A 23141-nucleotide genomic window follows, 5' to 3' on the forward strand; every position below is an offset into this window, starting at 1 on the left:
AGTGGACGTGCTTTTGCAGACGGGAAAAGCTCAGGAGGTCTCCAAGAGCTTTGTCCTTTGTTAGCTGGTATGGCCTCAGGCACACCAGTTAACCTCCTGAGCCTTGGTTTCCAGACCTGTAAAATGGGGACCGTGGGGGCTTACCCGACCAAGTGGCTAAAAAGCAACAGGGCTTTTGAAAGTGCCCTGTAAACTGCGAAATGCTACCTAAGTATCAGCGGCTCCGCGTCTCAGTTACTGCAATGCCTGCTGGGCTGGAACTCTGTCCTCAAATTCCCTCCCTGTAATGTGCGGACTGGCCCGTGCAGCCCTCCTTTAAATGTTCCCAGTAAAACTCAAAAAAAAAAAAAAAGTTATGTTCCAGTCATCCTAAAGTTTTGATTTTTAACACAAAAATTCGGTAGGCGAGAATCATTCCTGGGAGCACATTTGATCGCAGTGCTCTAGGTTTAGAAAAAAAAAAAGAAAGAAAAAGAAAAAAAAAGAAAGAAAAACTCTCAGGATTCTCCATCCATCGCCTTACACAATTCCCTCTGCTGCAGAAATCCAGAACTTGAGGTCCACTTCGGTAAAATACGAACCTCACTAAAGTGTAAGCCCCAGCGTGTGCCACTGGGGAGCTAACGACTGGAGTTCTGGTAAAGCAGAGCGAAACGTTAAATTGAGCACCATTTCTGAAACTCAGGGGCTCCAAATGGCTGAATCAGCATTTTCTGAAACAAAGTCTTCTGGGCCTGGCCTTTTAAACAGCCGCAAAGAGAAAGTTGTGCAATAACACATATTTACTCACGAATGCTACTTGTTTGGGACTTTTTCTTTGCATCTCTTGAATGAAAGAGTTACAAGAAAAGAGTTTTTCAAAAACATCCTAAAGAACCAGGGCCTTGTAAAAATCACCTGTGGCTCCCCTACTTTACCCAGTTTCGGTCAAAGCAAACGAAAAGAAGTTCGCGGGGTTTCTTCTAATGCCAAGAAAAGGCAAATACAATTTTAAAAAGTAAAGAATACCCTAATTTCCATAACGCCCATGCTGCAGGCCCTCGCCAGGCAGGCGTTTGGAGAGGCAATCAGCAAAGGCGGAGAGTTGCATCAGAAATTTCCTTCTGCAAACGGTACCGCTCTTATCACGTTTCCACCGCTGGCGGGCTGCTAGTTCGCGAGCCCTCAAAACTTGGTGTTAGGCCCCAGCGACGGGTAGCGGGGCCACTACGAGAACCAAAGAAAGAAAGGGGTGGGGGGTGGGGGGGAGGGCAAGATCGTCGGTCCGCGGCCGGGCCGCGCTCGCTCGGGACTTGGGAGTGTCTGGCACCGCTGCCCGGCCCGCCAGGCGCGCACGGCGAGGCCCGGGGCGCAGCAGGAGCACCCGCCGCTCCAGCGGAGCCTGGGCGCCCACCCTCCAGGGCGGTGGCCCCCGGGAGCGGGCGGCCCCTGAAGCGCGGCCTTGACCGCAGCCCCCGCCCCAGCCCCCGAGCCGCCGCCGTCTGACAAGACGGTTCAAGAATGCGCTGCCCGGGCCCCGCACCTCCCCCCAGGGTCTGGAGCGCAGGGGAGCGCCCCGCGGGGGCGCCCGGACCATGCACCCCGCCGTCCCGTCCCGTCCCGCCATCCCACGCCGCCCGCCGCGCGGGCCTGGGGCGCCGCAGCCCCCAGCCCCGAGGCGACGCCCTTCCGCCCGCCGCGCCTCGCGGGGCCCCGCGTCCCGAGCCGCGGGCGGCCAGAGCGCAGACAATGACGGCGCGGGGACCCGCCCGGCCGCCGGGCCCCGCGAGGCGCGGACCACAAAGTAACTTGCCGCCGCTCCCCGCCCAACTCCTACCTGCCGCGCTGCTCCTCGCCGCCTCCGCGTGGCCGCCGGCCACACTCCGCACGCTCCTCTACGGGGTACCCGAAGGCAAAGACGGACACTGGACGGTCCCGGTCGCTGTGCGCGTGAGGGTGCGCGGAAAGTTCGTGCTCCCGTGGGTCTCGGAACGCGAATCCCGCCCGCCACTAGCCGCAGCGCCCTTCCCTTCCTGCCGCCTCCCGGCCTCCCCACCCCCTCGATGGGCTTTAAACTCTCGGGGCCCCGCCCGCCCTCCCCGCCTCCGCCGCCGCCTCCGCCTCCGCCTCCTCCCCCGGCCGCTTTTCCTGCTCCTCCTCCCGCCGCCGCCCGGACCGCTCGGCGGCCGCCAGCGCGGGAGGAGCCGCGGCCTGGGCGCAGGGCGTGGCGCGGGGGGCGCGGGCCCAGCGGCCGCGGGGCTGGCGTGGCGCGATGCTCCCGCCCGGGCCAGCGCGCGCCCACCATGTTCCCCGCCCGCGGGACCCCCGGCGCCACGCCACCGCCCGGGTGCGCGGCCGCGCCGGCGAAAGAGCGACCGGACCTGTCCCGAAGGGCCACTCGTAAGCGAATTGTTCGAAACTCAGAAAGTACTCCCCAACCGCACAGTTCCAATTCTTCCCGGGCTGAGGCCGTCCGACACCGTCGTGGGCAGTCCCGGTCCCGGAGATGGAAACTCGGGCTTGCTCACGGCGGGTCGGGTCCGAGCCTCACCTTTCTCAGCCTCAGTTTCGCCAGCTGCGTGTGAGTAGCCGAAGGAGGGAAGCCTGAGAGGCCCTTTATTGTTTTCTTGAGGCAGCCGAGCGAGCCTCGTGTCCTTTACCTCTGAAGTGGGGGCCCTCGTGAAAGTAATGGCCAGACGGGCCGTACCGGCTTCTAAAGTGACCGCTGAAAAGGCAACGGGGTTAATGGGAATCAGCCCCGTCGAAAAAATTCTTAATATCTGGGTTATGTCGGTTTCTTAGTACAGATAGGGTACCAATAATTACACCTTTTTCTTGGGTCTTGGCGTTGTAAAAGCAGCTCCAACCGTAAATCACCGTCGTTGAGAAGACACGTGGTGTGAAACATTCATGAGTCCTACTTCTCCCTCACCCTGGCCTCTGAGGTTGTTCCTGGAACAACTGTAGAGAATAAAGAGACTAAATCTCTAAGAAGTAACTTTCAGAAGGTCGAGGCGCTGGGAGTGAGTACAGGGCAAGGATTTGAAAGTTGTGTGTGTCGTCCCAACGCTCCTTTTGAGCACCGTTTTGTACCTCTTGCTTCTAACAGTGGTTTTTCCGACCTCAGACTGATGTAATCAATGAAAAGTTTTCCCTTTCCTATAACTGAACACTCAGTCTTGTTTCTGGCCATTGGTCCAAACTCAGAAACCCACAACATCCAGAGAAAATGATGTGAATAAATCTTGGATTTCTGGGGAAAGGAACACAAGAACTCTTTTGTAGACAAAGGATTCAAAAGCAAACCGAAGCAGAGGAAACTGGGCTAAACTTTCTCCCGCGTTGATTTGCTTCAAACTGCAGTTTTCCTGCATGCTCTCGTACGTGATCCATACTGCCCCAGACACAAAGCCTGGCAGGTCATAGAACTTTTACAGATGTTTGAAAGTTTTTTTACATGCTTTCGCAATACTTTTTTTCCCTCCTGAATCGATTTGTTGGTAAGTTCCAAACACCGTGGACCCTTCAGCCCTCTGTACGTGGATGTAGCCTTCCCAAGAATAGAGATGTTGCCTTATGTAACCACCATACTTTTCTGAGATTCACAGATTTATTTTATAAGAAAGATCTAGCTAGTTTAGGCGCAGATTCTAATTTTGTCAGTTTATCTGATAAGTTAGAGCTTTCTTTTTTCCTTACAAGAGCAGTGCAGTGATCTAGGCAAAAAGTTCAATTTCGTTGTCCCTAAACATCTGTGTTTTCAGGCATTATATCTCACTCGAATGGTATGTCAATAAATATCAAGCATTTTCTTGTCGGTGTCAAAGCCTGGACAGGCCCTCATTTCCCACATTTCCTGGTTCTCCGTAGAACTCAGCAGGCAGGACGCACACAGCACCTTTCTGAACCAAGGTTACGGCCTTACCGTTCTTGCTGTGGCTCTGGGGCTACAGTTAGCCCCAGAGGGGACGTCCTGGCCAATTCTGTGGGCAGACTACCTTAGTACCTTTCTCATCTCCAGACTCCCAGTGTCCCCTGCCCACATTTTCCCTCACAGAACCGTGACAGACACACATGTTCTAAGGCTTTGCCGTCTACAAATGAGCCTGGAGAACCCAGCCTCCTGGGGTAAGACTTTGTGGCTCACAAACTTCCCAGAGTGGTGCTATATAAAGCAGACTTGGTTGTCGAGACAAGAAACAGGATTCTCTAGTAGTGAGGAATTCCATTATCCAAACATGAGCTTCAGGAGGCTCGTTCAGCTGAAAGTAGAGAATCTGATAGACTCTAATTTTAAATTAGTAATGAATTGATTAACATCTGTCTCCCTTGCTGATTGAAGGAATAGTGTCAGTGGTAACGATGTACCTTTTTGCTAGCGTTCTGCCAGAAAAGGGTGAGGGAGTACCCTGGCCCAAAGAGGGAACTAAGTGGAAGAAATCATTGGAAACAATCATAGACAAATGAATGTCTCTGTAGTGTAAATGAACGGAGTAACGGAGTGATCTCTCAGCCCCAGGCATCGTCTCAAATGTTGCCAGTAGCTTTGGCAGAGGGAAAGCGTGGAGGGCAAATGGCATCCCGACAGATGCTAGTTATGCCGCTCCGTCCCTACTGCACATGGTGTGTTCTGGCATAGCTTAGAAGGCAGAGCTGGAAACCAGAGACCAGCCAGTCTGAGGACAGTCCAACAGAACACCCTGGTGGGTCAGCGAGTGATCTGCAGTCAGAGTGAAATCACAGTGTCTTATGATTTGTATATGAAATGCCATTTACAGACTTGTCTTTCTTATAGGCTCCTGTACTGAGCACTGATCTTCAGCAGTGGAGCTCTATTCAGGAGGCGCTGGACACTCAACAAGTAGAACCTGGACGGATTCAGAAGTAGGTCTCTTGAAACAGAACTTTAAAGGTAGTATACCTGGTTCTCACTTCATCCGCTTTTTTCGTTTCTGATCTCCATTAAGAGGAGCTTCCATGCCTTCCCTGCTATAATGGATAGAATTCTTTGAAGCCATGAACCCAAAACCAAAAACCCAAACTAAATTAAAAAAAAAACTTTCCCTTTTTTTCTAAAGTGTTTTAAAATATAGGGACCCAAATTCTGACATAGTGGCTGCCCCAGGACCCCAGGAGAATATTTACACTACTGGTTCCTACATCCATCTAGGTGGCACAGCAATCACCTTCATAGGTTGTTCCTGCTTCAGGATCCTCCTGCCTCAGTGTCTGTGGCGCTGAGGTTATAGACATAAGTCTCAAGGCCCAGCTTGATCTGCATTTTTAACTTACCATGTATACTTGCACATGAGTAGTCCAAATGGGTCTACTCTTTGAACCATTTAAGCCAGAGAGTTAAAGCTTCCCCCAGACTCTACAGAAGAATGATCTGGTGGCATTCAGAGTTTTTCTGGCTGCGGCTGTGGCAGTGACCCCATAGAGTCCTAAAATCTCAGACTTGGAAGGTGAGGCAAAGAGGAAACTAAAATGGTCTTTAGGCCCAGGCAGAAGCATGTATCTCAGAACTGTGCCAGGAGAAATCTTGGCTCCTTTGGGGAGAAGTACCCAGTAGATACATTTGGTCATAGGATACAGGAGCTGCAGCTGGAGGATGGGAGGGTGAGGTTGAGTCCGGAGAGTCGAGGCGGGAGGGGTAAGGAGTACCTTACTCATCAGGTTTAGGCATTTGCACATAACCTAAGGACACTAGAAGATCATGACTTCCCCAGCAATCCTGACTTTTTTGATCCCCAACAGATCAGGACCAAAAAGTCCATTTCCTAGGTAGGTTAGTTGGTGGGCAGAGTGGTGAGCTGAGCAATCAGATGCTACACCTGGGATTATGAACTTGGAGTATTGGTAGAAGTCAGGACAAAGGACACCAGGTGAGGACCATGGAGGGGGGCTTGGTAGACCCAAATAGAGCCTCCAATTCCTGTCTTCTGGTCTGGCTTGGGATAGTATGGCATTCTTTGGGCTACCTATTTAATTCTGTTTTCTGACATCTTTATAGAAACTCTCCTTTTTAAAAACAGCTGGAATCAGAAGAACTTTTCAAAGCAAAACAAGGGCTCACTGGAAAATATTCCTTGAATTTCATCTATTGAAATAATTTGCTGACTTCACTCTTTTATTTTTTTTTTTTAAAGTACGTGTTGTTGAGTTTAGAATGGTACACAGTTGTGTAACCAGTAAAGACACTGGACAGTATTGACCCCGAAAGGTTGCTTCATACCCCACCCTTGCAGTCAACACCCACCCTACCCCACCCCCTGGGCCCCACATCGGGCAACCACCCACCTGCTGTGTGACCTTGTGGTTTTGCTGGGGGAGAGGCACCGCTAGTGTAGAAAGTAACTCAGTACAATGTACTTGGTGTTCACCTGTGTTGTTTCCCAAATTTGTACCATGCTCCTTTTAAATGTAGAACAGGATCCCACCATATGGGTGTGTGTGAATTTGTTCACCCCTTCGCTGGTGAGGAGAAATGTGGGTCAGTCTCAGTTTTAGGCAATTATGAATAAAATTACTAGAATTCTTCGTGAGAGGCTTTTTGTGGAAACACAAGTTTTCGTTTCCCTCGGGTAAACAGCGAGGCAGAGCAGAGAGGTCCTGCGGTATGCGTTATCAGAAGCTGCCAAATTATGTTCAAAGTAATTATACCACTTGCATTTGCACCAAAAATCATGACTGTCCCAGTTACTCCACCTCCTCCAGACGTGTTCATCAGTCCTCTCAGTTGTAGCCGTCCATATTAGCGTGGAGTGGTATGTCTTTCCTGATTTTAATTTGCATTCTTATCATAGTTAGTATGTTAAGCACTTTCTCGTGTACTTGCTGTGTCTGTCCATAATTTTGTGAGGTGTCTGCTCAAATCATGTTTCTTTTGGGTTGTTTTCATATTATTAAATTTTAGAGTTTCTTTAATATGGATGCATGCTTTGCTCATTCTCTCTCTCTCTCTCCTCTCTGTCTCTCTCTCTCTCTCTCTCTATCTCCTTTCTCTCTCTCTTATTCTTTCTCCCCCTCCCACTGTTTCAAGAATCAAAAGGAAGGTTTTGTATTTTGGAGGATAAGTTATCAATTTATTGTTCATGGCTTGTTTTTCGAGTCCTGTTTAAGGAACTCTTGCCTCACTCGATACGGAAACTTTTTAGAAGTTCTTTAGTTCTAGCTCTTACATTTACATTATAAGCCAATTTAACTTGTTTTTTTGACGGGTGGTTTGAAGGAATTAGATGATGCCAGGTGCTTTTAGAAAATCCCATCTGACTTCTCTACAGATTGGGAAGAATAGCTGAGACGGGGAAGGTCAACAGTGTGTTACATTCTCACATGGCAATCATAGTCTAAAGCTTGGTGGCTGAGGTAACTTCACCCACACATCGATCCACAGAGGAGCATACATGTAAACACCAAGCTGCTTTAAGGAAGAGCTGTAACCTTTCGGCTGGAGGCCAGTGCTTCTGCCGCAGAGGCCAGGTAACAGGATCAAGGTTCAGTCAGCCAGGCTCTATGTCTTCAGGGCAAGGCTCTAAGGATGCCTCTGAAGGATTCCACTGAGCTCTGTTTTTGGAGGTTTAGTTTTCCATATAAAAGTGGAGATCACAGATATTTGCTCTTTTGATTCTTCAGGGCATGGAAGACATCATAGACACCACAGGGCAGCCCGCACAAGACCTGATACAGACAGGCGAAGGATGCAAGGAGAGCTCATAATCCAGGCCACTTAGGAAGATTTCACCATGATAGAGTCTAGGGAAGGGTTGCCCCACAAGACATCTTGATCCAAGTTGGAAAACCGAGCATCCGTTTACATGATTTGGATCACAAGGTTCCTCAGTCCAAATCCTAGGCACTTCCAGTTTTGCCTGAACAACTTCAGGGTGCTGGCTTCATCTTAATGCTTGTCCGCAGTAATACAGACATGGCTCCAAAACAGTTACACTAGTAATTGTGTCCAAGGAACCAAGGGGACATTTCTCCTGTGCGCATGCTGGAAGCCTCTAGGAAATTTCATCTTACACCTCGTCTGAAACAACGTCCCAGCCTTGTAGAAAGGTATGATGAGAGCATACAGCATTTTAAACTCTGACACAGCAGGACGTAATGTTCAGAGAGTACATTGCTGGTAACTAGACAACCAGAAGGACCTAAACAAACATGTTTGGCCCTTACAGATATTAAAATCCAGGGCCCCATTATAGTTAAAGGTAATAGTCTAATGAAATTATACATGGTGTTAGAATGTGAGGGCTAGCATGCAATTATAAGCTCTGGGGTATGCTTAGTTGTGTCTCTAAAATGGGAGGTCCTTTTTAGCCTCAAAAAAACTTAGCCCCCTTATTTCAATTATGAGTTAATTAACCACTAATGTCATACAAACTTTGCTTAATGAAATATATTTTCATCCAATGCATTTCATGGTTTTAATAACGTAAGTTTCAGGGCTAACAGAAGGACCCCCAAATAAGGGTAAAATTACTTAAGTAGTAAAAAATTATGCAGAGCTAAAAGGAATTTAATATAAGCATACCTTCCGCAGTGTGCCAGGCAGTGAGGAAAAGTGTGTTTGTAAAGTGAGAATTTGCAATCAGTGTCAAAATTCTTAATACCAGAAACGCCTGTCAGACAGTATAGACTCAGTGAGAGGATTCATCTCTCTGCAAAACAGAGAGGATAGCCCTGGAAACATGCTTGCTAAAAGGCAGCGTAGTTGGACTTAGACCCATGAGCTGTCCTCTCAGGTGGAGAGCAGTGCTCTGAGGGTCTGTGTCCTTTGGGGACCTTGTGCCCTCTATTGGTCAGGGATCATGTCGGTCGTACAGCAAATTATGCTTCACAGTCATGGGTATGTTCTTGCTCCTTCATTTGTGTGTACGTGTAACTCAGGGTTCTTATGACTGACAGTCTATCTGAATCAAAGATCTATGGACTGTATATGGAAGATTTTTTTTCTAGGAAAAGTTGTGTTTTCTCGTTTTCTATGTAATTTTTATTCCTTCTTCTCCTTTTCCCTTTTTATTCCCCAAACAAGCATCTTTTAAGCATCTGCTTCATCATATACTTAGACATATGTTTCTTGTATGTACACACTGATCCTGTGTGCATGTCTCGGTTAATACTTACTGTACATTACAGTCTTAGTTTATAGCCCAGGAAGCTAGCTCAGAGAAACGAGATGTCTCAAGACTACTTAATTGCAAGCTACTGTGACCTGTTTGACTATCTTTGCACCTACCCATCTTTTTTCTCTACTCAGAGCTGTCTCTCGTCATTTCCTTGCCATTTTATTATTTTATTTTAAAATCAGATATTTCAACACATTACCTCACAGGGTATCTTTTGTGTGTAATTCTGCAATTAGATTTTAGTATCATTAATATTTCCCTCTACAGAAAAAGTATTCTTGTTTACTTTCGGGTGATACAGTGTGTCCTGGATCCAAGGTGGGGAAAAGGGACAGTCATAGAAAGAAAACATTAAGTTCATTATTGAGCAGGGTTCTAACTTGTCTCTCCTGATTTCTTGCTTTTGGAGAATTTGAGGACTTGGCTATGAATGCCATCTTGGGAATTCTGACCTCTCAGAGCTTAGAGACATCCACAGGTTGGGAACTGTACCCTGCTAGGTAGCTTGAAAAGCCATTCAAAATGCTATGGAAGGAGGAGGGCAGTGGATGTGCAGCTAAGCAATGTATTAAAGAGTCCAAAAGAGGGACCTGTCCTACAAATGGGCCTTGAGACACCAGGTGTCATTCAAAACTATATCGTAGGTCAAGTGGATGGAGCCAGCTAGTAAGGGGAGCAATTTATTTATGGACTGACCTTTAGATCATGGCTTCGAGCCCTAGACCAAAAGATGACAGGGTCCTTATCAGGGGGGCACGGGGCTAGGAGATCAAGATTAATTTACCGAGAAGATAGGTACCAACCACCGAGACGTGACTGGCTTCCAGAACAGAAAGGGTCTCCTTCCCTTTACCCTTAGGTCAAGCTGAACCCCTATATCTCAGGGGTTGTTGATGGAGGCGAGAGATGGCCAAGTGGGAAGGAAGTGGAACCAATAGGAAAGCCTTCACTATATAACATCATTGGCCTTGGAACTGACAACTTCAGTTGCCAAGCATGGATGAAATGCTGACATTGGGCAAGCTTCTTGGGTAGGCAGGTAGGATGCAGTATTTACATTCTTCTCAAGACCTCAGGAATGTTGCGGCAAGATTCTGATTCGGGGACTGGGATATCCAGAACAGAGGTGCCCCAGCAGACCTCTCACAGGGAGAACTGCATGGACACTCTGGACCACCAAGGGACCCCACACATTTGAGTAGTCTAGAGTTCAAGGAGACTGTGGAACTCTGTAAGATTGTTTGGCACAGACAGCAATTGTCAGGTGCTCCTGCTAGAGCTACCATCTCTGTGTGTCCATAAGCTGGAGTCACTGAGAATTTCTGCAACAAGCCCATCACTCTTGAAGAAAACTCATCTGGGTATCATGGAGATGCTCCTGTTGGGGCTACATGTTCTATCCTGGAAAAGGCCTTGTGCATTGGTGTTAGATGAAAATAGGTCCAAACTGACTTCGTATGAATTGAGCTTGAGCAAATTCTCTAGGCTTACTGATGCAATTTCCTCAGGATAAGTCTTACTTAATTGGGTTGTTCTGATGGGTTTGTGTATTTTTACGCGGCGATGTCCCTAATTATTCAATAACATAATATAGCATAAACCACTCATACTAAATCACATATAACAATGTGTGTCCAGGACTGTGGATCACAAGACAGAGCAGCAAGCATGACTACGTACCTCTTACTTAGATTGGTTATTTTTCCCTTCTGTGTGACAAAATTCCTGACATAATAGGTTAATGAAGAAAGGGCTTGTTTTGAGTTGTGGTCTCAGGAGGACATTGTTCTTCATTGAGAAGAACGTATGGGAGAGTGGCCACTGAGAGTGGTACTCAGTGAGTGCACCTGTTGCTTTTCCCATCATGGCAGATCAGGATGCCGGGAATTAGAACAGAGGCAGTGTGGGAGAAACTCTCCATGACCCATCTCCATTCACTAGACCTCACGATCTTCCCAAACGGCTCTACCAACTGGGAATCGTGAGTTTCAAACTGTACCATACCCCCAATGCGTGAGTCCGTCAGTGGAAGGGAATACCTGATGCTGGGTAATTTCCTAGAGAAAAGAAGTTTATTCAGTGCAGAGTTCTGTAGGGGAAAGGGTGTCACGTGGCATCAGCACACTTTAGCGAGGACCTCAAGCAGCAGTGTCAGAAGAGCAGTTTAAATGAATGGAAGTGGCCGAGCTCACATGACTGTGTTTACTGTTTCTGTGAGAGCCCCCTGGTGAGAACTAACAGCATTTCTGGGACCTACCTTAATCCTTTTGGTGCTTCCGGTGACTTCCCATTAGGTTCCACCTCGGAAAGGGACCGCCACATCGAGGAGCAAGCCTTCATTCAGTCCATCAATCCTGAGAGGACAGACCACATTTAAATGACTTCAGGGGCCAACAAGGTAACTAAGTAGGTAAAGACAGTGTGAAGCATGATGACCCGAGCTCAAGCCCCTGGCACCCACAGGGTGGGAGGAAAGAACTGACATATGAAGGGTGTCCTCCTCTGACCACTGCACACATGCTGTGGCGTGTCTGGCATGTCCATGAATAAATAAATGTGAAAACATTAAATTGCTTTCAAACCATCACACTTGTTCAACCAGAACCCTCAGGGTATGGTCTTAGACACCACGCATTAAGAGTTCTCAGTTGCAATGTCGAGAGTACTAAGTTAGTAGGACAGGTGACTTTCTAAAGTGCCTCCTCACATGATGCCAGGACTATGGCAGCTACTCACAGGCAGTGGGGGTTTTATCACGGCTATCATCTGGAGGCACACAAGTCAGCCCAATCTTGTAGTCACCTGTGGCCTGGGGAAATAGCAATTCCAGCTTCCTAAGGCAGTGTCTTGGGATTCATGAATATAAGTATCTGTGATTCTCAGTGTGCCTGCCTAGCATCCATCAGGAAATGCTGGGGACTAGTGTGATCTGTTCTCATCAAAAGTCATGTTGAAACTTAATTTTAGATGGAAGAAAAGCCAGAAGACCATCAGTGTCTCCGTTATCTACCACCTGTCCTGTCCTGATATGAGTGTCCCTGCTCTGCCACACACTGTCTGCCACAATGGACTGAACACGCTGATGTCATGATTGAGGTAAGTCTCTTCTCACTTAAATGGCTTCTGTCAGGCATTTCTCAGAACAATGACCGAAATAAGTGATATAATTAGGGACAGGTTAGTTGTTGAAGAGTTGAAGAATGGTCTACCCGTCCCTCCCCCCCAAAAAAGTAAGCTTCTCCCCTCCTTGGGCTCTCTTATTTCCGTTCTTTCATGTGATCTCTCTCCCTCTCACCCTTTCCCTTCTCACTGTCAGATACCACCTGATGTATGATGCAACCAGAGGCCCTTAACAAATATTGACCTTCTAGTCATCAGAACCGTGGGGCAGACACTCTCTTCTCCAGACATTACCCGGTGGAAGAGATTTTTGTTAGAGCACTGACAAATTTCTCGGGCCATTATTGTCTGTGATCACCCTGCCAGGAAGGGAACCTGACCTGTCAGGCACTCCGTCGTTTTCTTGTGGGGGAATAGGAGACTCAGAGCAACAGACTGCTCAGTCAGATGACAGTGTCCAAAGAATGCATACCTGAATCTCCTGCATGGTCCGGGACACCCTGTCCCCGTCCCGCCCTCTTCCAGGGACGGCTGCTTTGAAGGGCTGAGTGGGTGGCCTTCAGGGTGAGCTTTGAGCTGGGCTGGCTGATCCCCTCTTTATCTCAGAAGCACTCTCCAGCCCTTCCTGGATGTGAGCATCCAGCCCCGATGACAAACAGAAAGTTGAGCAGCAAGCGGGGGAACTCCGTGGTGGCTTTGTTCCAAAGCAAGACAGTAGAAAGCAGTGCTGTGTGGCTCAGAGCATCTCTTTCTATAACCATTCATGGAAAGATAAATCTCCCTCATATTCGCAAGTTGACAGGAAGAGGTAAAAAATACTTGAAATGTCAACTATTTATATAACCTTTGGCCTTTTCCCAATACTGCAATGTGTATGCTTCCATCTCCACACAAGAGCAGTGAGTTTCCTGTTTTGTTTTGGTTTCAGCAGCCTCCAGGCACCCCTTTCGATGAATTGGCACCCTCCACATGCTTGTCTGTTGGGCATTTGGCCTGTTTCCAGTTTTTGACTGCTATGAATAGCTTTGCAATAAACATCCATGGGCAAGCTGTGTATTTTTTTCTCTTCTGAAAAACATACCCCCCTAGAACCCTGATAGTTTGCTGTCCTCCTTCTAGTAGAGTCAGGAAAGGATGATTCTCTCAAGTTACCTCAGAGTCTAACTTTTTGCGTAAGGCTTTTGACATAAAGGTCTCATCACCAAACATCTGCCTGTGGCATAGGGCAGAGCTTGGTGTTCCCAGTGGACCATGTGCCGCTGGTGATGCTTTGCTTCTCCAACCCCTTCTCCTGGTGGCTGGTCCTGCTCACACGTGTGAGATGTCCCTATACCTAGCTTTCCCCAGGACGTTACGTCCCCTTGCATACTGACCACTCAGTTTCCCCACAGTTACAGTGTCCATTTCCAGCAGGCTCCATGTTTACATGCCAGAGTTAATGTTCCTAAACAAAACCATCTCTTTAGAGTTAATATACCTAAACAAGGCTCTCTCCTTAGATGGCTAACCCAGATTTCATACAAGGCTAGGTTGTAAGGTAGAGCCTCCGATGAGACAGTAAGGGCTGTATCCTAAATGGAAGTGAATTTAGTTTACTCTTAGTTCCAAATGGAATCTCACAGGCCATTCTCAAGTCCTAGTGACTATTATGGCTTAAATATGAAATGCCCTTCATGACTTACATCTTGGCTGCCTTATAGCTTGTGGTACTATTTTGTAGGCTTTGGGTATTGAGAAACTCTGGTAGTAGGCAGCTAGGGCTGTGCTTTTGAAGATTATACCTGTCCCTGGTTCTGGTCTCATGAGCTATGTTGTACTTCTTCCTAAGTCCATCATGGTATGAAGAGACTACCACACCTGACCTCCCTCTACCATGAACTCTGCTCTGTCTTGCTTGCCATGATGGGCTGTGTCCTCTGAGACCGTGGGTCCTTCCTCGCTTAAGTTGTTTCTTTCCAGTATTATGGTCATAGCATAGCAACACATATGTAACAGGCGCAATGACTTAGAGCCAGCATCCTGCTCTCTGCAGGTGCTAACGGATCAGTGATTGCATCAACCTCACCTGGGTTCCTCCATGCTTGCAGAGCAAGGTGGGCAGGGGACTGTGGAAGGAGAGTCCTAACACCCTGCTTTTGCATCAAACACGGATTGAGCATGGAAAATCTATCACAAACTCTGTAATTCCACCATAGCATTCTCTCATGTCATGTATTAGTCACTATAGAGATGAAAGCGACACAGATTCTTGGCCTGACTCTTCAATCCTTGTATCACAGATGTGACAGACAGTAGGTCAGCCTAAAGCAGGACTTTGTGGGGAGATGGGGAGTGATTAGTTTGAAGGACATCTACCTGAGATACCTATGAAAGGGAAGAAAGGGAGCAGGACTGGATGGTAGAGAAGTTGAAGGGCAAGTAAGCCAAAAGGGGAGCAGTCAGCCCCACAGGGGACTCTCGCCCTAACACCACTCTTCCATTGTCTAGACACTGAATAGTGCTGCTTCCAGCAGAGAACTTGGCATAGGATCAGCCTTGACATTCTAGTGGGTGCAGTCTGTCACCTCCATATGCAACGGCTGGGAGAACTAGCTCTGTCAGGTTAACAAGAAAGGTGGGATGGGTACCAGGCTCTCCGGCACTTGCATGCTGTAACAAAATGCTTGAACCTGGCTACTTTACAAAGAAAGTGTTGACCTTATAGCTTTGGATACTTAAAGTTCAGGATTCTACAACCCCATATTTAGTCTCTGGTAAGAGCCTCCTTGGGGGTGTCACATGATAGCAAATGGCATCTTGCAGGGTGGGGGCCGGTTGATGACACAGTGAGACAGAAAGCCAGACAACAGGGGAAGAAACCATGTCCATGAGTACTCACCTGTACCATGAACCCGTGAAGGATAAACAGCACTCATCCTTTCTAAGGACAGTACCCCCAGTTACCTAATTACCTCCCTGCCCCTTAAAGGGTCTATCCACCTCTTCACATTGCCACATTAGGAACCAGACTTCCTACATAAACCTTTGGGGGACACACTGGAACCATATCCAAACCATAGCACACCTTAGTCAGCTGTTACTCAGTCTGCACTAGTATATGAACTTGAAGGCATTTACACAACCACTGGATGCACAGCCAACACACTCAGCATGTTTCCACAAGAGGTATGTCATTGGAAGGCATGCTGAGGTTTGTCGAATCCAATACTACTAACTGGTGGGAATTGATATAGAGTTCTCTGTGGGACTCTTCCATCTTATATAAGTATTGAATTATTCTGTAGCAAGGATCTATCTGTAAGTTCCATGCTGTTTCCTTTGTCTGCTTCAGTGTCTTTGATAGATGGCCTCCCAGGCACCCCAACCTCAGGGCAGGCTGACCACTTCCACAATTCATAAACCACTTCTCAGTCTAGGACTTCCTGTTATAGGTCATTCATGTCAATGACGAAAAGCCTCAAAGTTCACTCTTGAAATGGGGGTCCACATACAGGTATAGCCGATGAGACCCCTACCCCCACGCCACCTGTCTCTCCCCAAGTCTGTTAAGCTTAGTAAACTCATACAACCTAATAAAACTCCACAGATTTCGTGACTTACATAAGGGGCATTTATTTTCTCACAATGAAGGAGGCTGAACATGTTAGTCAGGGTGCCAGGCATTACTGGTTCCTCCTTTGATATTTTCCCTTGACTTGGAAATGGCCATCTACTGAGAGAACTACAGGGTCTTCCTTCCTTATGGGTCATTGTCCTAATCTCTTATGATGACACTAATCTTATTGGACAAGGTCCTGCTACTGTCCCCATCTATCTTCCTCATCTGTTTTGAAGGACCTCTGTCCAAATTTGTCACATTAGAGCTTTGGCATGTGCAATTTGGAGACAGAATTTAGCCATGGATACCCCCAGTCCAGTGCTTCCATGCATATCCCCTTTGAATGGTGGGCTTCAGACTGACCAAAGCTCGTGTTTTTCTCTTTCTTTTTACATGGTTCCTTTTTGTTGTTGCTGCTGAGAATTTCATACAACGATACCTCACTCTTTGCACCTTCAATGCTCTCCATATTCCCTCTAAAATTCATGCTCTCTTCTTTTCTGATTTTGTGCATGTATGTATGCTCGTGCATGTGTGTATAAATGACACTTGATTTTATATGTGTGTGTTTAGGGCTGACCGTATGGGATTGGATAACCTCTTACAGGGCTTGCTCCTGGAGAAGACTGGTTCTTCTCTTAGCAAACATTACTTGGCAGCAGCTCTTCATTTTATTTAGGGTTGGAGCCTTGTGAGATTTTCCCCATCATTCAAGATGTCACGTTGACTTGTATGGATCTTGTGTAGGGAACCATGTTGTGGGTACAACATTCTTGTCATGTCTAGGATACACTATCTTTCCATAGTCATCTTAGTCTTCTGACTTTCAGCATTTTTCCTTCCCCTCTTTCATGTTGTTCCCTGGGCCTTACTTAGGTGTTTGAATTATGTTTTAGATGTCCCATTTGATGATGGAAACCTCAGGGTCACTTATTCCCTGCATTTTAACTAGTTGTAGATCTCTATAGTAGCCCCTGTATTCTGCAAAAAGAAGCTTCCCTGATGAGGGTTGAGAGTTGCACTTACCTGTGGTAATAATGTTAGGTATTTAGAATGTGGTTGGGAATTATATTGGTTTAGGAAAGTTAGGCTCTTCTCAAAGGCCCATGACATCATCAACCATAGGGAGCAGAACTGAATATTGTATTGGAGTTCTCTAGAGAAACAATCAGTATGTTGTATGTATATTCATATATGTATACACATATATACATATATGTGTGTGTATATTTGTGGTTTATATAATTTTAAGATAGTTTATTGGATTGGCTTATATATATTGGAGATTGGGCCATCCAGCAGGGGCCATCTGTATGTTGGTGAGCCAGAGAACCTGGTTGCTTCTCAGTCAAAAAGCTGGAAGCCTCAGAACAAGGGGAATTAATGATGCCACCCTTCTTAGCACAGAAGCTCGTGGAAGACATGCTTATGTGAGTCTCAAGGAAAGTTTCTTCAGAAGCTGGAGTCTAATGTTCATGGATAATGGTAGCCACAGTGGACATACTTTCTCAGAATACATGGAGCCTGTGTCAACTTCTATCTCTTTCCTCTTCCACTTTCAACTCCATCCTAGCCTCCAGTCCATTGGGTGGAGCCACCCACATTTTCGGAGGGTCTTTCTCCCTCAGTTGCTCACCCTCATGTCAAACATCTCTGAAATGTCCTCAGAAGTACACTAATAAATGCTTGGAATCTCTGAATCCAGCCCAATTGACAATTAAGATTAACCATCACAATACAAAGAAGAGACTGTGCAATGATGAGACTTAAAAAAAAAAACAACAACTTTCCCCTTCATCAAAACAAATGCTTGTGGTCCAATAGTATGATCTCTTTCAAAACGCCATACTGATGAGAAGATCTTTGAAATGGCTCATTGGGAGCTGCATCATACAGAGGTGTTCAGTCTCACCACTACCAGCCCCAACTCTTTGTAGAGTAAGACTTCCATCCTGCTTCTGCTTGCATCTTTTCTCTCTTACCATTCATCAGGTTCTAAAACTGCCTTCCCTTCCCCTTGCCTCAGCCCAGTTTTCCCTACCAGGGAATAAGACTGACACTTTCTACAGAGGGTTCTGGGACTAGCCAGGAATCAACTCAGCCTAGAGGAGCAATGCTTGTAGAGGCACACTGTCCATGAACAAACAAAGGTTGTAAGAACTTGTAAACTCTAAATGCTATACAAAGTCTACGAAACACACATGTTGTGAATACTTAGAAGAACAGCACAGCACTGTAAACTGCAGAAGACACATTGTAAAATGTGTATCTGTGAGAAAAGGAAGGAAAGAAAGAAGAGGAAAGGAAAGAACGTGTGTGTGTGTGTGTGTGTGTGTGTGTGAGAGAGAGAGAGAGAGAGAGAGAGAGAGAGAGAGAGAGAGAGAGAGATAAGGAAGGGGAGGGAGAGAAAGAGTGAGTGTGTGGCAGAGAGAGGGGGTGGTAGTGAAGATTATCTCATTCTTATCTATCCCATAATTTCTGTGGAGCCACATCACTTCCTCATCCCCTGACAACTGCCATCAACACATCCTCTGAACTCCAGACTTCCATTCTCAACCTTCAGACTGTACCGCCAGTCTTCCCTGCACCTATGTCAAGTTCATCATCATGATCGGAGGACCTAACCTACTTCTTTGTTCTTGTTTCTCATGTAGAACCCAGGACAAGACAGAGAACACAACTTTTCCAAGCCATGGAGTAGAGAAAGGTTCTCAGTGTGTGCTCCACAGACTGGCAGCATCCACACCTCTTTTTGGTGGTAGAGCATAAATACTCTCTACTACTACAAATTATGCAGCTGACTTTCCGGTATTTGGAGAAATCATGGGTTAGCATACCTGGAGTGCAATGGATGAGCCTCACCTTAGGAAAATCACCCTCATGATCATGAGATCTCCCCTGCCAGGTAAGTATGTATCCACACCTCTAGCAAACTTTCTAGAAATGCGTACTCTCAGGAACCACTCAGGTATATAGAATCAGGCATTCTAGGGCTTGCAGCTGTGATCTGCTTGAATGGGTTCTGACATGCTGGCCTGAGAAAAAAAACAAGATTTGGGATTCAACCTAGATACTACTGGGCCTGCCTGGCCCCATAGTGTTGAGGTTGCCTATATTTGTGCCATTAACAGTGCAGTGAATCCTGGTTAGAGTCTGTCTTCTCCTCTGAGCTTTGGGGACCTTGATTCAGTCTTATTTACTTTACAAACTAACACGTACACTGTCTGGCATCGAGCGGAGGCTCAAATGCTTTTGAACTGCTATCATGAAGTTGGTTCAAATGATTAACTTAGAGCCAGAGATGTCCCTACTTGTGCAACACCTGTAGCCCCTAACTTGAGCGGACTCCACAACTGCAAGTGAGGGAATAGTAGTTAGCACACTCTGCACCTTTTCCAGAGAACAACTCGGGGGAGAATTATCACCTCCTGAGCAATCCAAGTGTAATCCCTGATAGCAGATTTCATTGTCCTTGGTATATTCCTAAGCCAGGATTTCACTCATGTTTAAACATTAGTATTAGCGCAGTTCATCCCCAAGAAAATGGCCTTTTGTGGCAGCAACTCCCACAGAAGGAATGACATTGATCCTGAGTTCCCCACCCTAGTTCTCCATATCGGGAAAGTCCCTAGAAGCCTTTGACATAGTGAGATCAAGAAAACATCAGAAAGCAAGTTGCATCACATGATGGCTGAGAGAAAATAGATGTTACTTAGCTAGAACAAGATAACATGTGGAATATTTCCACGTGTTCCGGATTTCAGAGTCATAGTCACCTAAAGAACAAAGTTATTGTTCACCTACATTGCTATGGTTTATATAAGAGGCTACACCCCTGTTCCTTTCTGTGGCTGATTGGTTTGTTGGAGTCACCTTTCCGAAGACAGTTATTGTCAGTGGTAGTGGGAGCACAATAAAAGCAACTCAGTGAACAGTTATATGGCATGAACATTTCTTGCTTAGAGCATCTATTGGGGGACACGGGCTTGGGGATACCAACCTCACTCACAGTGAAGGTGCTAAGAAAATTAAAACCAGGAGCTCACTTGTGAATGAGCAGTGGGAACCGGAATAGCAGAGGGAAACAATGTGCTTAGTGGTACAAGATCCACAGAGAAGCATCCCCATGAGAGACAGGAAGGACTGGCTGCTGGAACACCCATGGGCAGCTTTCACAGCTTTCCTTTTCTCAAGGTGCATGTGAGTGGTCTGTATGTCTTGAAACTTAAGGAAACTGGACTGAGGTAGTCTGGAAATTTAGGTGTGTTGTCATGAGGGTTTTATCGTGATCAAGGCATTATTTGCCATTAGTAGGAGGAGCAACAGCATGGCATCAAGCTAACCATGATCCTAGGAGTCAGACTGCCTGGGCTCAAACATGACTTCTTCTTTCCAGCGGATTCATCCCTCCTAGGTAGGCTAACTTTTCTGAACCAATGTTTGCCTAGTGCCTGGAATAAAAACCGTGCTCGGTAAATATGAGCTACTCAGAATCCACACTCTTTCCACTGTCTCACAGAAGTCTGAATATTAGTCACAGTGTTGTTGAAATCCAGTTCAAACATAAAATGTTTAGCTCCTTGGACTTGGGGAGATGGAGATCATGGAAAGACTTCCTAGGTTGTCAGGACAGATGGGTCTCTGTGGCTGTTGAGAATATTCTAGACATACTGAAAGTGTTGAGGTTGCAGTGTGTTAATCACATGCATCTTATTTAGATGACTTTAGAAGCCTCAGGTTTGGTTTAGTCAGGACATCTCAGGATCTCCTCTAGATTCTGAGGGAGAGCTGCACTTCTTAAATCAGTTGTTTTCAAAGCGACAGTCCCTCAAAGAGCAGGGCCAGCACTATTTGAGAACACCTTAGAGAAACACGTTCCTCAGGTGGCTGGCTCAGCAGCCAGGCAGGCAGTTGACCTTAGGCAATTATTATAAACAAAGGATCCACCCCTAACACCACCCCTGCAGCCAGAGGCCCCAGAAGAGCACACAAACAAAGATCCAGCCCCAAAGAGTCAACTTCCAGTAAGTAGCCAAGGCCAAATCACTTGTCTGTATACCATATAGGTCACGGCAATGGGAAGCCCATGGCCTGAGCCCCACATTCCAAGAAATTCTTAGCTCTGGACTGTGATCCAGAGTGACATGTGACTAGTGCTTCTCCTCAGCCTACCTAGATACATGTTTCCAGCCTTCAATATGAGAAAGGAACAACTCTTTGGAGTGTCCTACACTGATAAACAAATGGACACACATAAACCTGTCTTAGTTACAGCCTTACTTACCTCATCACCAAGCTGCAGCGCTTTTGGGACTGACTTCAGTATCCCCCGATGAGGGAAGCAGCTGGTACAGCTTGCTCTCGGGAGTTACAGGAAGTCTTCTTACCCCCACTCTAGTCTTCCTCTCAGTGGAAGATTCTACCTTGGTTCTTGCTTCTTTTTCTTGGTCTTCCCTAAACCTAGAAGGACTTATACCCACCTGGCCTCGATCACAGCAATTGCAGGCTGAAATGTCTCTCAGTGGAATAACCTGCAGCAGCAGGAGCCAGCTTCTTCTGCCTCGAATGATTGGGGAAGCAAGGATGTCACTGCCTGAATTTTATGCAAGAGTTCTAATATCTGAAAGGCACACACCACTAGTTGGGATTTCTGATGGTTTAGGAAATTGGAGCAAAATAGAAACATTGACCACATTTTGAGTAACGATGTAAAACAATTGCTTTTCCTAGTTGCTTTGATTTTAATGTGATGGCCAAATTAATGATTTAATATTTGGAGGTGAGACCTTTGATAGGTGTATTAGGCAGAGGCAGAATGGAGAAAAAAATTATCTAGAGAGAACTGTACTTCTTAAATTAGTTGTTTTCAGAGCAATAGTCCCTCAAACAGCAGGGCCAACATTATTTGAGAACACCTAGAGAAACACATTCCTCGAGTGACTGGCTCAGAAAGGCAGATAGATGTGTGTGATTAATATAAATATTTATATGTGTGTATCTAACAAAAGAGGAAAAGGGGGCCAGACTGGCTTACACTAGAGGTCTGGGTGGTCCAACAATTGTCATCTATATGCTGAGGGACTGGGAATCCAACAGGTATGCAGCCCAAAAAACTGAATACCTTTGCAGTCCCAACTGAGCACTGAAGTCTTCGAAAACTCCGGAGTTTCGTCTTCTTCAGTCGATTCTGGAAAGCCCTGGGATCTGATGTCAGCAGGGAACTCCAGTGATAGCAACACAGAGAGATACTCTAGTTCAAGAAGTCAGGCAGTGCTGATTACATCTGAGCCACAGGTGAAGGTGTCTTTTATTTTGAAGGAGGGTCTTCCCCCTCTGCTAATCCTGTCTGGAAGTCTCACTGAAATGCCCACAGGTATGTTTCCTGGTTGATTCTGGGGCCACTCAATTTGACAGTCAAGATTAGCCATCAAAATTGGTGTGATGATTAGGTTTAATTGTCAGCTTGGTAAGATCTGTAATTATCTGGGAAATGGGCTTCTGGTCGGGCCTATGGGAGATAACTGGGTTATGTTAAGTGACGTGGGAAGACTTATCTGAATTGTTGGCGGGACAGTTCTCTGGGCAGGGAATCCTAGGCTGTGTGAAATGGAGAGAGCAAGTTGAACACTATCTTACCTTTGCCTCTTTTTTCTTTTGGTGGACGTGATATGACCAGCTGCTTCAAACTTCTGCCGCCATGGCTTCCCTGCGCTGATGGTTTACACCTTAAACAGTGAGTTAAAATAAGTAATTTTCTCCCATAAGTGGCCTTTCCCAGAGTGTTTTATCACAGCAGCAGAAAGTGAACTGAGGCAGTAGGCAATCAGGATTAGCTGAGTTCACGCAAGTGGGGATCTCAGGATGGCATCAGGGACCTCCTAAGAGGTTTCTAAGAGGCCTCAGGTAGCACATGTGCTCTATCTTGCCACGTGGCACCTTCTGTCCTTTTGTTCTGCAAAAAGAAGGCCCTGTCTAGATCCCAGCATCCTGCTCTTAGACTTCCTCTCCAGACTCACGAGTCAGAGAAACTTCTGTTCTTCTTAAGTAGCGAGACACTAACATTTTGCTATAACACGAAAAAACAGACAAACTCCCAAAAACCTAAGACAGATTTATCCATGAGTAAAGTTTGGTTCAGAGATGCTAAGCCATTTCCCTCACTCTCTCTGGACAACACAGGGTAGCTTGGCTGCAGGCTAGTTCCTCTTCCTGGAAGCAGATCCGTGTGTGATGTGTGAAAATGTAGAGTACTGTCCCACTTCGTGCCGAGAACCAAGGCTTTGCAGCCGTGAACTTTCTCCCTCCTGGCCTTT

The 23141-nt window shown here is 46.5% G+C and overlaps 1 protein-coding gene and 1 pseudogene across 2 annotated transcripts in view; both read right to left on the bottom strand.

Moving 5' to 3' along the window:
- Positions 1–2020, bottom strand: part of Grb10 (growth factor receptor bound protein 10) — a 122429-nt gene extending 120409 nt beyond the window's left edge. The window contains exon 1 of one of the 2 annotated variants that reach the window (XM_075944372.1): positions 1817–2020. The gene's annotated coding sequence lies outside the window, so the exon portion shown is untranslated. The remainder of the gene's footprint in view (positions 1–1816) is intronic. The other variant, XM_075944366.1, reaches the window with a different exon arrangement.
- A 16566-nt stretch (positions 2021–18586) lies between these two features.
- On the bottom strand, positions 18587–18741 carry LOC142833232 (U1 spliceosomal RNA; annotated as a pseudogene).
- Between the last annotated feature and the right edge of the window lie 4400 nt (positions 18742–23141).

Source organism: Microtus pennsylvanicus, chromosome 12 (genome assembly GCF_037038515.1).
Source record: "Microtus pennsylvanicus isolate mMicPen1 chromosome 12, mMicPen1.hap1, whole genome shotgun sequence".
Lineage (NCBI taxonomy): Eukaryota > Metazoa > Chordata > Mammalia > Rodentia > Cricetidae > Microtus > Microtus pennsylvanicus.